Raw genomic sequence first — 14000 nt, forward strand, 5'->3', positions numbered from 1 at the left:
AATTTCTTCCATGGGATATTCTATTCTATCACTCTTAAGTTCAGCTTTTCACAAAGCCCTAGGGTGTGGCCACACAGCTGTGTTCTTTGCTATGGTGTAGCAAGGGTGACCTGTGCTCCAGTTCCCAACACCTTATTCCTTATTTCCATCTGAGGTCTCATCAGCATGGCCTTTGCCGTCAACATTTCTATCAACATTCTGGTCATGACCACTTCGCCAACCTCTAAGGACTTCCAAACTTTCCCTAGTCTTCTTATCCTCTAAGGCTTCACCAGAATCTAGGCTTTCTCTAGCCTATTTTTCCAAATTCCTCCAGTCCCTGTCCATTACCCAGTTCCCAAGCAGCTTCCACACTTTCAGGTATTTGTTATCAGCAACACCTCACTTTTCACTACCAATTTTCTGTTTTAGTCCATTTTCTGTTGCTTATAGAATACCTAGAATGAGTAATTTATAAATAAAAGAAATGCATTTTGTACAGTGATGGAGGCTGAAATGTCTCAGGGTGAGGGACCAAATCTGGTGAGAGCCTTTGCGCCGGTAGGGACTCTGAAGATTCCCGAATTGGGGCCACAGGGCATCACATGGTGAGGAGACTGGTTGTGCTAGCTCAGGTCTCTCTTTTCTTGTATAGCCACCATTAATCCATTAACCCTTTAATCTGTTGTTCCATTAATGGATTGATTCATTTCTGAAGGCAGAGCACTCATGATCCCATCACCTCTTAAAGGCCTCAACTTTTTTCTTTTTCTTTTTTTTTTTTTTTGAGGCGGAGTCTCACTCTGTCGCCCAGGCTGGAGTGCAGTGGCCGGATCTCAGCTCACTGCAAGCTCTGCCTCCCAGGTTCACGCCATTCTCCTGCCTTAACCTCCCAAGTGGCTGGGATTACAGGCGCCCGCCACCTCGCCCGGCTAGTTTTTTTGTATTTTTTTTAGTAGAGACGGGGTTTCACCATGTTAGCCAGGATGGTCTCGATCTCCTGACCTCGTGATCCGCCCGTCTCGGCCTCCCAAAGTGCTGGGATATACTGCCACATTGGGTATTAAGTTTCCAACACATCAAATTTAGAGGATACATTCAATCATAACACAGCAGAAATACAGCCTAGTTTATTTTTCTACAAGTCAATTTAATATCTGTTTCAAGTCCCTATTCCACCAGGAGTGGAATTTGGGGCTCAATTCTTCTCCTCTTTAATTAAGATTGTTTACATAGTGCCAAGGAATGAAGCAGGTCTGCTCTTCAATGTCGGCCATCTACATAGGCATCTGTCAAGACATCCATCATCTAGTCTGGTTTTCAGGGCTTGATCATCATCAGTCCAAACAAGGTGACATTGAGATGTCACACCACCCAAAGGCACAGGCACTCTGCGGCCCTTCAAATGATAAGTTATCATTTGAATCCCTAGATCTAGCCTTTGCTTAAGTTTATGTTTTGGAAATCCCTGTTATATTAACAATTCTTATTGGTACTATCTTTCTTGCTTCATCTTGTAGTTTTGCTTGCCTCTCTCTTCTTTTCTCAGGCAGTCTCTATGTACAACAAGATCAGCTTCTAGTAAATCTAGCCTTGTATATTCCTTACATATTGTAATCACAGAAATAGAGAAACAATCTTTCTTCCAACACACAAATAAAGACAAGATAAAGGACGCTGATTTCCCCAGTTTTGGTAAATTGCCCACCTCTGGCCAATTCTTGAGTCAGAAAGATAAGCCACTCTGATTGGTCAGCTCAGGCTATATGCTATCTCAGGTTAAGTTTCACAGATTCACATCTTAAGACTTACTCAAAAGATTCCATTGAGAGTGATTTCTTAAGTATATGCTTCTGAGAGAAAACAGTAAGGGAGTGGGGAAAGCTAGAGAAGGGGAAAAAAGCCTTGCAATTTCCAAAACCTGATATGAGAGCTGTGGATCATAAATTACACCTCCTAGCATGTCATCCTGGGGCAAAGAATCCCTGGGTGTGGAGAGATTGGAGGGCCATAAACCTTCCAGGCACTTTCAGCTTTACATGCAGACAAGGCAGACCTAGTGCCCAAGGCCCAGCCTCCACAGGGCTCAGGTGCAAAGCCTTACTGGCAAAGCACACAAAAGCTGGGAATGGGCTTACAAAACTGGCAAAAAAGGAATCCCAAAGATTCGAAGTGGAGTATCCAGTGTCCACTACATTTGCTCAGTGCCTTTGGTGGGGAAGATAGAGTCTCTTGATTTATGCCACCAAAACATTCTTAGAGTTAGAAGAAGGGCAGTTCTCAAGGGAAAGAATATGAAGCCAAAAACCTAAGTGACCACTTGTATCATTCAAAGTCTGCGATAAGGCTGTTAGATTTTTCTGGGGCTATAGTATTTCTGCACATTTCTCCTTTTCTCCTGATAATTTTTTACTGTAGGTGTTGATGTTAGTCAATGCATAAAGTTTTATAACTGTTATAACTTCATTGTGCAATGTAGTGTTCATGATAAAAATAACCCTGCTTTTAACCATTTAGTGTTTTGACCCTTGAGATCTATGTTGTCTGAAATCATTAATTACATCTGTTTTTAAATGTTGCCTTATAAATCTTTGTCCACCCTCTTTAAAAAGAAATGTTTGTTTTATGGAAGATATCACAACCAATCCCAAAGAAACATGGATGTGTATTCAAGTCTTCTATGAACACCTTTACATGTATAATCTAGAAAACCTAGAAGAGATGAACAAATTTCTGGAAATTTATCCTAAATTAAATCAGGAATATATAGAAACTCTGAACAGACCAATAACAAGAGGCAAGATTGAAATGGTTAAAAAATAAAAATAAAAATAGTCCAGGACCAGAAGGATTCACAGCTGAATTCTATCAGGCATTTAAAGAAGAATTGGTACCAATCCTATTGACACTATTCCAAAAGACAGAGAAAGAGGAAATCTTCCCTAAATCATTCTATGAAGTCAGCATCACCCTTATACCAGAACCAGGAAGGGACGCAACAACAACAAAAAAGAAAACTATAGACCAATATCTCTGATGAACATAGATGCAAAAGTCCTCAACAAAATACTAGTGAACCAAATCCAAGAGCGTATCAAAAAGATAATCCACCATGATCAACTGGGTTTCAGACCAGGGATGCTTTAACATGTGCAAGTCAATAAATGTGATACACTAGACAAACAGAATTAAAAACAAAAATCATGATCATCTTAAGAGACAGAGAAAAAGCATTTGACAAAATCCAGCATCCTTTTATGATGAAAACCCTCAGCAAAATTGGCACAGAAGAGACATACCTTAAGGTAATAAAAGCCACCTATGACAAACCCATAGCCAACATTATCCTGAATGGGGAAAAATTTAAAACATTCCCCCTGAGAACTGGAACAAGACAAGGATGCCCACTTTCACCACTTCTAGTTAACATAGCACTGGAAGTCCTAGCCAGAGCAATCAGACAAGAGAAAGAAATAAAGGGCATCCAAATCAGTAAAGAGGAAGTCAAATTGTCTCTGTTTGCTGATGATATGATCGTATATCTAGAAAGCCCTAAAGACATATCCAAAAAGCTCCTAGAACTAGTAAATGAATTCAGCAAAGTTTCAAGGTACAAAATTAATGTACACAAATCAGTAGCTCTGCTATCCACCAACAGTGACCAAGCTGAGAATCAAATCAAGAACTCAAACCATTTCACAATAGTTGCAAAAATAAAATAAAATACTTAGGAATATACCTAACCAAGAATGTAAAAGACCTCTACAAGCAAAAGTACAAAATACTCCTGAAAGAAACTATAGATGACACAAACAAATGGAAACACATCTCATGCTCATAAACGAGTAGAATCAATATTGTGAAAAATAACCATACTGCCAAAAGCAATCTAGAGATTCAATGCAATTCCCATAAAAACGCCACCATTAGCTGGGAGCAGTGGCTCATGCCTGTAATCCCAGCACTTTGGGAGGCTGAGGTGGGTGGATCACCTGAAGTCAGGAGTTCAAGACCAGCCTGGCCAACATAGTAAAACTCCGTCTCTACTCAAAATACAAAAAATTAGCTGGACGTGGTGGTGGGCACCTGTATTCCCAGCTACTAGGGAGGCTGAGGCAGGAGAATCTCTTAAACCCAGGAGGCAGAGGTTGCAGTGAGCTGACATTGTGCCATTGCACTCCAGCCTGGACAACAAGAACAAAACACCACCTCAAAAAAAAAAAAAAAGGCCATCATTCTTCACAGAGTTAGAAAAAACAATCCTCAGATTCATATGGAACCAAAAAAGATCCCACATAGCCAAAGCAAGACTAAGCAAAAAGAACAAATCTGGAGGCATCACATTACCTGACTTCTAACTATATTCTAAGGCCTTAGTCACCAAAACAGCATGGTACTGATATAAAAATAGGCACCTAGACCAATGGAACAGAATAGAGAACCCAGAAATAGAGCCAAATACTTACAGTGAACTGATTTTCAGCAAAGCAAACAAAAACATAAAATGGGGAAAGGACACCCTATTCAACAGATGGTCCTGGGATAATTGGCAAGCCCTATGTAGAAGACTAAATCTGGATCCTCATCTGTCACCCTATACAAAAATCAACTCAACATGGATCAAAGGCTTAAATATAAGACCTGAAACCATAAAAATTCTAGAAGATAACATCAGAAAAACCCTTCCAGATATTGGCTTAGGCAAAGACTTCATGACCAAGAACCCAAAAGCAAATGCAACAAAAACAAAGATAAATAGATGATACTTAATTAAACTAAAAAGCTTCTGCACAGCAAAAGAAACCCACAGAGTGGGAGAAAATCCTCATCTATCCATTCAACAAAGAACTATTATCCAGAATCTACAAAGAACTCAACCAAATCAGCAAGAAAAAATGATTAATCCCATCAAAAAGTGGGCTAAGGACATGAATAGACAATTCTCAAAAGATAACATACAAATGGCCAACAAGCATATGGAAAGTACTCAGCATCACTAATTATAAGAAAAATTCAAGTCAAAACCACAATGTGATACAACCTCACTCCTGCAAGAATGGCTATAATAAAAAAAAAATAGATGTTGGCGTGGATGTGGTGAAAAGGGAAGACTTTTTACACTGTTGATGGGAATGTAAACTGGTACAACCACTATGGAAAACAGTGTGGAGATTCCCTAAAGAACCAAAAGTAGATCTACCATTTGATCCAGCAATCCCACTACTAGGTATTTACCCAGAGGAAAATAAGTCATTATACAAACAAGAAACTTGCACACACATGTTTATAGCAGCGCAATTTGCAATTGCCAAAATGTGGAACCAGCCCAAATGCCCATCAATCAATGAGTGGATAAAGAAAATGAAATACATGAGTTCTGGCTAGGAGGCTTCTCGTTCCGTTCAAATTGTTACAAAGTTCAGCTAGAGAAGACCTTCCTGTGAAGTTTTACCTCCTACTCCTCTGGCCACCCTCCTGATGGATGCCTGTGGTGCCAGGCAGGAATGGGCTACTTGGGGATCCAGTGAGCTCCCAGTGCCTTTCTGCTATTTCCTCTACTCCTGTATTTCGCTCAGCTCAGCTTTCTAACTTGACTCAGCTCCAGCTCTTCTTAGGGCCTGAAGCATCTGCAAGTGAAAATCCAGAAGAAGACAGACAGAAACTGAGCTCTTGACAGCACATTCACTAAAGAAAGTGACCTTTGAAGATGTAGCTATTGACTCCACCCAGAAGAGTGGAACTTTCTCTTGATGGACACATCCAATAGAAAGCTGTACAGAGATGTGATGCTGGAAAACATTAGTCACCTGGTGTCCCTCGGGTATCAGATAAGCAAATCCTATATAATTTTGCAGCTGGAACATGGAAAAGAGCTGTGGAGGGAAGGAAGAGAATTTCTTCAAGGCCAGAGTCCATACAGGGAAAGTGCCCTTAGGAAAAAAACACATGGTATCCATGCATCCTATCATCAGAAAAGACACCTCCACCAGTCTGACAATGGAGAAATCTCTCATTCCAGAGGATCTCTTTGAACATAATGATTTGGGAGAAGATTGCACTCACAGTTCCACAATGACTCAATGTTTGTTAACTCATAGTGGAAAGAAACCCTACATCAGCAAACAGTGTGGAAAATCCTTTAGTAATCAGTTGTCCCCAACAACATAAATTCATAAATTCACACTAAATGTAAATCATATCAATGTAATTTATGTGAAAAGGCTTATACTAATTGCTTTCACCTTAGACAGCACAAGCTGACTCACACTGGAGAGAGACCATATGCATGTCATCTATGTGGAAAAGCCTTCACTCAGTGTTCTCACCTTAGAAGACACGAGAAAACTCACATGGGAGGGAGGCCATATAAGTGTATCAATGTCGGAAAGCCTTTATTCAATCCTTAAACCTTCAAAGATATGAGAGAACTCACCTTGGAAAGAGATGTTATGAATGTGATAAAGGTGGGAAAACTTTTAGTCAAAGCTCTGGCTTTAGAGAGCACAAAAGAATTCACACTGGAGAGAAGCTACATGCATGTCTTCTATGTGGGAAAGCCTTCAGTCTATCTTCTGACCTTAGATGACATGAGAGAACACACACTGGAGAAAAGTCATATGAATGCCATTTGTGTGGGAAAGACTTCAGTCAATGTACTAATCTTAAATAGCATGAGAAAATTCACCCTGGAGAGAAAATTATAAACGTCTCCAGAACATATTCTGACTTTAGATGACATGGTGTTAGGAATGATGAATGTAAGGAAAGTGGAAGAGACTTCAGCTATAGTTTTAACATCTAAATATTCCAAAGGACTCAAATCTTGAGGAAATACTGTAATCAACATGGAATATACTTCAGCTACCTTTATTCTTCAGTCCACGTCAATGAATGGAAGAGAAATTACACAACATGTATGTAGCAAAGACTTGTTAGTGATCTGATCATAAATGACATGAGAGAGCTGAAACTGTCAACATAATAAACTGAAAGTCTTAAGCAATGACTTTGACTTAAAACATATGGGACTTTCAGGTCAAGAATCTCTAGCTCTGCATGTATATGCATAACATATATATATATATGTCGTTGGAAAAAAGAAAATGTGTATATATGTGTATATATATGTTACATATAACATATATATTTCAATATTTGTAAGTATTGATCTTTTGGAAAAGTTTAATGAAATTTCTTATATAATTCTGTATTCAATTTATTCCCAGGTCACTTTGCTTTTATACATTTACATGCCACATTTTTATGAATAGACATTTTCTCAAATTTCTGAATTATTTTGCTAAACTATGTGTTAAGAGTTTTTTCTAGAGGTCCACCTTCTTGACTCACTTTTCTGATGAGAAATCGATCAGGTTTCTCCACAGTGATTTTCAGATTTGATAGCTGCTCAATGTGAGAAACTTAATGTCAACTAAGAAATGAATTGCCATTGAAGATTTTTCTCCTTTCAAGATGCTGACCATGTTTTGTCCAGTGTGAAATCTCACATGTGCCACAAGTGCTGCTCTATGAAGAAAGGATTTCTCACGATTTTTCATTGCATAACTTCTCCAGTAAGAAGTATTTGGTATTTCAAGAGAATTCATTGCCCTCAGAAAGACTTTCCGTTCTTATTTAGCTTGTAAAGGCTTTCCTCTCTTATTTTCCATTTTAGCAGCATTTTATCACTGTGTTTTCTTGTGAACATCAAGCCTGGTGGTTGGCTGAATGTTTATTCACAGAAAATACAAATAAAGGTTCATCCAAGTAAAGTTTTCTTATGTTATTTGACAATAAATTGCAAATAAAAACATTTTCACACTGAATGCAGAGCTAGAGATTCTCTACTTGAAAGTCCCACATGTTTTAAGTCAAAGCTGTTGCTTAAGAATTTTAGTTTATTATGTTGACAGTTTCAGCTCTTGCATGTCAATTATGATGAGGTCACTAACAAGTCTTTGCTACATACATGTCATACAATTTCTCTTCCATTCATTGACATGGACTGAAGAATAAAGGTAACTGAAGTATATTCCATGTTGATTACAGTATTTCCTCAAGATGTGAGAAACAAAATAATGGCATTCGTTGCAACGTGGCTGGAATTGGAGACTATTATTCTAAGTGAAGTACCTCAGAAAGAGAAAACCAAACATCGCATGTTCTCACTTATCTGTGGGAGCTAAGTTATTAGGATGCACAGACACAAGAATTATACATTGGACTTTGGGACTTGGGGGAAAGGGTGAGGGCTGACAAGGGATAAAAGACTACACATTGATAAAGTTTACACTGCTCAGGTGATGGGTGCACCAAAATCCCAGAAATCACCACTAAAGAAATTATTCATGTAACCAAACACCACCTGTTCCCCCAAAACCTATTGAAATAAATAAATAAATACATACATACATAAATAAAACTATGTTTGTTTTAGATGTACTTTTTGGAAGCAGCAAAGTTTTTTTAAGCAGTTGTTTTTTAACCATATTTGAAGAACTCTGTTTTAACTGGGGAGTGTAACTCATTTAAATTTATTATCAGGACTGATATCATTTGTGTTGCTATGCTATCTGTGGTTATTGTTTCTTTTTTCTTTCTTTCTTTTTTCTTTCTATTTTTCAGGTTTCTATGCCACTTCCTTTGTTTTCTGTTATTTGCTCTTTGGGTTGATTTTATCTTCTGCAACTTTGGAAGATAACAACTCTTAAGTTCTATTAATATTAGTGTTTAAAAATTATTCTTTTTCATTCTTTACTAACTTTCACATAAGATTTTTAAAAGTAACTATCTCTTGCTTTCTCCCAGTTCACATATTTCTCTCTTAGTCATAGTCTTTCTTCATGTTATCTGGACATTCAGATCCACATTAATGTGATTTGATTCTATATGTAATTTTTCCACTGTCTTCTTTTAAGAACAATTTCCAATGTTTGCATATCAGTTTTACAACCAAACTTACAACAATTATTTAAATCTAATGTGATGGTTAATTTCATGTGTCAACTTGACACATATTTTTTAGTCTACTCTTACATTCTGCAAAATCTTCTCAAGTAAGTTCACCACATCACCGATTAAATTTTTTTGTTATAACAAGTCTGCTTTTATTAACTACATTGTTGATTTTAATTCTATTGCATTTTTCATTTTCATGACAATTTCCTCTTCTCTGGCAGCTGATTTTATCTCCAGCACATTTCTGTACATTTCACACTACTATCTCTTTAGGCTAATTTCTACTCTCCTCTTGGCTTTCTATTCCAGTTTCATAAAGATTATCTTACTGTTTTAATGACTGCCAAGATGTTTACCAAAATATTTTCCTGGTTCTAGTAGTAAATCATTTTAAAAAATATGTACTCCCTCTCTGAATCATCAGAGAAAAAAACTCAGCTTTTCTTGTCATTTATTTTTAAAAGCACACACGAAAGTTATTTTCCCTCTCCAATTCCATGAAAAAAGATTTTTTTCCAATCCATATAAATACCAACAATCAAAGTCCATGATCCCACCTCACCTCTCAGGGTTTTCTTTTTTTTTTTTTCTTTTTTGAGACAGGGTCTTGCTGTGTTGCACAGGCTGGAGTGCAGTGGTGCAATCTTAGCTCACTGCAGCCTTAACCTCCCAGGCTCAAGCCTCCCACCTCAGCCACCCAAGTAGCTGGGAACAGAGATGCATGCCTCTACGCCTGGCAAATTTATTTATTTATTTATTTATTTTTGTAGAGACAGGGTCTCAATTTGTTGCTCAAACTGGTCTTGAAGTCCTGGGCTTAAGTGATCCTCCTACCTTGACTTCCCAAAGTACTGTGATTACAGGTGTGAACCACTGTGCCCAGCCCAGCCTTTTCTTTGGAGTTAATAGAATTCTCTTTTTGTGCTATTTCTTGGGAGATAACTTGGCATGTAAATATTCTGATTATAGCTTCATGTCTTACAGGGCTTGAGTTGGGGTCTTCTCAGACCTAGGCTGTCAACTTCTTTGAACTTCTCCTCCCACAGAATATGTAAAATTAATAGCTCTAAGCTTCCCTAATATCTACACTAACTATATCTAGTTTCTTTTAGGACTGCACTTCTCTGTATGTAATGAATCACTATCATTCACACTACTCTCCGCCTAACACGCTCACCAAAACTCCATATATCCTGTTGCTATGATCTAAATGTTGATGTCCCCTGGAAAAACCATGTGCTGGAACCTAATGCCTAATGTGGTAGTATTAAGAGGTAGCACCTTTTGAGGAAGTGATTAAGTCATAAGGATTCCATCCTCATGAATGGGGTTAGTGCTGTAAGAGGCTGCCTTGCCCTTTCCACCACATGAGGACACAATGAGAAGGCATCATCTTTGAAGCAGGCAAGGAGCTATCATCAGACACTGAATCTGTTCATGCCTTAATCTTGGACTTCCCAGCTTCCCAAAGTTTGAGCACTAAATTTCTATTCATAAACTACCCAGTCTAAGATATTTTGTTATAGCAGCAGAAATGAACTAAGATAGAAATTGGTACTGAGAAGTGGAGTGCTGCTTTAACAAATACCTAAAAAAGTGGAAGTGGCTTTGGAACTGGGTAATTAGCAGTCTGGAAGGGTTTGGAGGAAGAGGCTGAAAAAAAAAAAAGCTTATTTTGCTGGAATGGACAGTAAAACGATATTCTTGTGAGGGCTCAGAAGAAAAGGAGAGCTGTTGAGAAACATCAGTCTTCTTAGACATTACCTAAGTAGTTGTGACCAGAATATTGACAGAAATATGGATGTTAAAGGCCATTCTGATGAGGTCTCAGATGGAAGTAAGGAACGTGTTGTTAGAAACTGAAGAACAGACCATTCTTGTATAAAGTGGCAAACAACTTGGCTGAATTGTGTTTATCTTCTAGTGCTTTGTGGAAGGTGGAACTTGGAAATGATGAAATATTTGGAAGAAATCTCTAAGCAAAGTGCCAAGAGTGCAGCATGGCTTGGTTTCTCTTGACTGCTTATACTAAAATGTGAGAAGAGAAAAACTAACCAAAGGTGAAATTTATAACAAAAAGGAAGTAGACGCTAAAGATTTGAAAAATTCTCAGCCTGTCCGTGTTGTAAAGAATGAAAAATTGTGTTCAGGGCGAACATCAAGGGTGTGGCCAAGTCACTGTTTCAAAAGGATATTTAGTATGAATGGGCAGAAGCTTGCCTGCTTCTATTCATCAAGGCAATGGGAGAATGGGCCTGAAAACATTTCCGAGATCTTCGGGGGCTGCCCTGCCCATTACAGGCCCAGAATACCAGGGCCTTGGGAGCAGAAAAATTTCAAACTTTCTCATTCTGATGCAGCACTCCTTCAGCCCCTCAGCTGTGGCTCAGATGGGCCCAAGTGCAGTTCAGGTTTCTCCTTTGTGCAGAGGCACAGGCAATAAACTTTGGTGGCATCTGCACAGTGCCATCTCACCAGAGTGCTTGAGCTGTGAGGACATGGCTACCTCCACCTAGATTTCAAAGGATTACCCAGAGAGCCTCAGAGCCACTGCAGAGAGTCCCCACTACAGCAATGTCTAGTGGAGCTATAGAGGCAAAGTCACTTCTAAGATCCCAGAAAAATAGAGCCACCAGCAAGCAATTCCAACCAATGACAGCTACAGCATGGGCTGCACCCAGCAAAGCCATGAGGGCAGGGCTATTCAGACCTTTGAGGCCTAGCCTCTACCCCTGTGTGTCTGGAAGATGAGACATCAAGTCAAAGAAGATTATTCTGGAGTCTTAAGGTTTAATGTTTGCCCTATTGGGTTTTGGATTTGGTTGGAACCTGTTACCACATTTTTTTAAAAACCCTTCCTTTTGCAATGGGAATGTCTATCCTATGCCTGTCCCACCATTGTATTTTGGAAGTATATGACATGTTTGATTTCACAGCTGGAGAGTAACTTGCCTCAGGATGAATCATACCTTGAGTCTCAGCCATATCCGATTTAGTTGATATTAAGATGAGACCAAGTTTTAGACTTTTGAGTTGGTACTGGAACAAGTTAAAATTTTGGGGACTACCGGGATAGAACAAATATATGCTTCATGTGAGGGGACCATGAATTATAGGGGACCAGGAACAGAATGCCATAGTCTAAATGTTGATATCCCCAAAAACTTCATGCTGAAACCTGTTATCTAATGTGATAGTATTATGAGGTGCAGCCTTTTGGGGGAGTGATTACATCACAACAGCTGTGGCCTCATGAATGGGATTAGTGCTCTTATAAAAGAGGTTGAAGTGCACTGTCTTATTTTCTTCTGCTATGTGAGGACACAGCAACAAGGCATCATCTCTAGATCAGAGAGTGAACCCTTTCCAGATACTGAGTCTTGGCACTTTAGTCTTGGACTTCTCAGCCTCCAGAAGTGGGCAATAAATTTCTAATGTTTATCAGTTACTCAGTCTATGGTATGTTGCCCAAAAGGACTAAGAAAGCTGTCTTGTTTTTTCTAAACGAATATATAAAGATTACAGTTTTAACATGGATATATAAAGACAGGTACCAATGGAACAAGACAAGGTTTGAACAATCGTCTGAATGCCTCAAAAATAATGCCTGGGTTGTAAAGAAACAGGCCTCCTCACTTTTTTTTCATTGGTACAGAATCAAAGTTGTATTTGAGAGGGGAGCTATTAGTAGCTTTCTCTACCTACTTTCAAGATGTAGGTATATTCCTTTTCAAGGGGAAAAAAAATAAAACACAAACAGAACAAAACCACCCACACTGGCCATGAATTGTGAATGGTGTGATTATTATTTGAATAACCTTAAAAAAACTGTCAGGCTTAGTCTTCAGTGTTACGAGTTTTAATCCTCTTCTGTGTCTTCATAAATATACATATATTTTGAGACAGGGTCTCACTGTGCTGTCCAGGTTGGTCTCAAATTCCTGTGTTCAAATGATCCTTCTGCGTCAGCCTCTGGAGTAGCTGATATTATAGGCATCCATCAATATTTTTGTGAGGAATTCAGAGAGTTGCTGAAACAATACCTGCTAGCCAGATGCCATTTAAATTTAAAACTCTCGCTCAATATTTAAAATAATACTGAAAAATTAACTTATTTTATTTCATTTTTCTTCTTATCATTATCGTTGTTGTAGTTCTTGCAGAGTAATAATCATAGCTATGACTTGTTGAGTGTTTTTTTAAAATCAGGCAGGCATTGCTGTGAGCACATTGTATGAACTTTTTCTAATGCTTGTAATATCATAATTACTACTAATCTCATTTTCCATAAAGAAATTGAAGTTCAATGAGTTTAAGCAAGTTGCCCAAATCATACTGCTATTAAGTTGTAACACTAAGCTCATAATCAAATGGCTTTGACTCCAAGCCCCATACTCTGCCTCACCCAGCAAAGGATTCTATGGCTACATGAACACAACTGTCATCATTCTCATTGAATTTTTTCCTGCATGTAAATTTCAGCACAACAAGCATTTTTTATAGTACAACCTGCACAAGTTGCCAACAAATCTCACTAGTAACATACATGGAAGAAACGGAGACAGCAATTGATAATACAACTAAATCAGGTAAATCAACACAAAATTTTTGATCTAGCATTAATGTCTGCACAGACACATGTTTGATGTAAGCCTATCATGCTGGTTCTGGTAGTAGAATGACAATGTTTTTTCAATTCATCATGTAATTAAATGAGATATTTCCTGCAACCAACTTCCTTCCTTCAGCAGGATTTAAGCTTTTTGCTTAAAGGATGTTAACTCTTTGAGGGAGTAGAGTTTACTATCCACATCCTTTCAGTTAATATCCAGATTTAGAATTACTAAAAACAAATGTTTGAGTCATCTTTATAAACTATAAATTAGATTATTTTCTAAAATAATTGATTTTAAAAGATCAGATCTTTAACTCTTTACCACATTTCTGTTCCTTGTTTTTTCTCTTTAAATCTAAACTCTAAACAGCACCTAAAGTATTATAAGAGCTTGAATTTCTACCTCAAATATGCCATTAAAGGGCTCTATAAAAAAAAAAGAGACTGA

The 14000-nt window shown here is 38.1% G+C and overlaps 1 pseudogene; it reads left to right on the plus strand.

The window, feature by feature from the left end:
• LOC105512701 overlaps positions 1–6565 on the plus strand; it is a 97157-nt pseudogene extending 90592 nt beyond the window's left edge.
• Positions 6566–14000: the final 7435 nt, after the last annotated feature.

The sequence above is a fragment of the Colobus angolensis genome, unplaced genomic scaffold, assembly GCF_000951035.1.
Source record: "Colobus angolensis palliatus isolate OR3802 unplaced genomic scaffold, Cang.pa_1.0 Scaffold217, whole genome shotgun sequence".
Lineage (NCBI taxonomy): Eukaryota > Metazoa > Chordata > Mammalia > Primates > Cercopithecidae > Colobus > Colobus angolensis.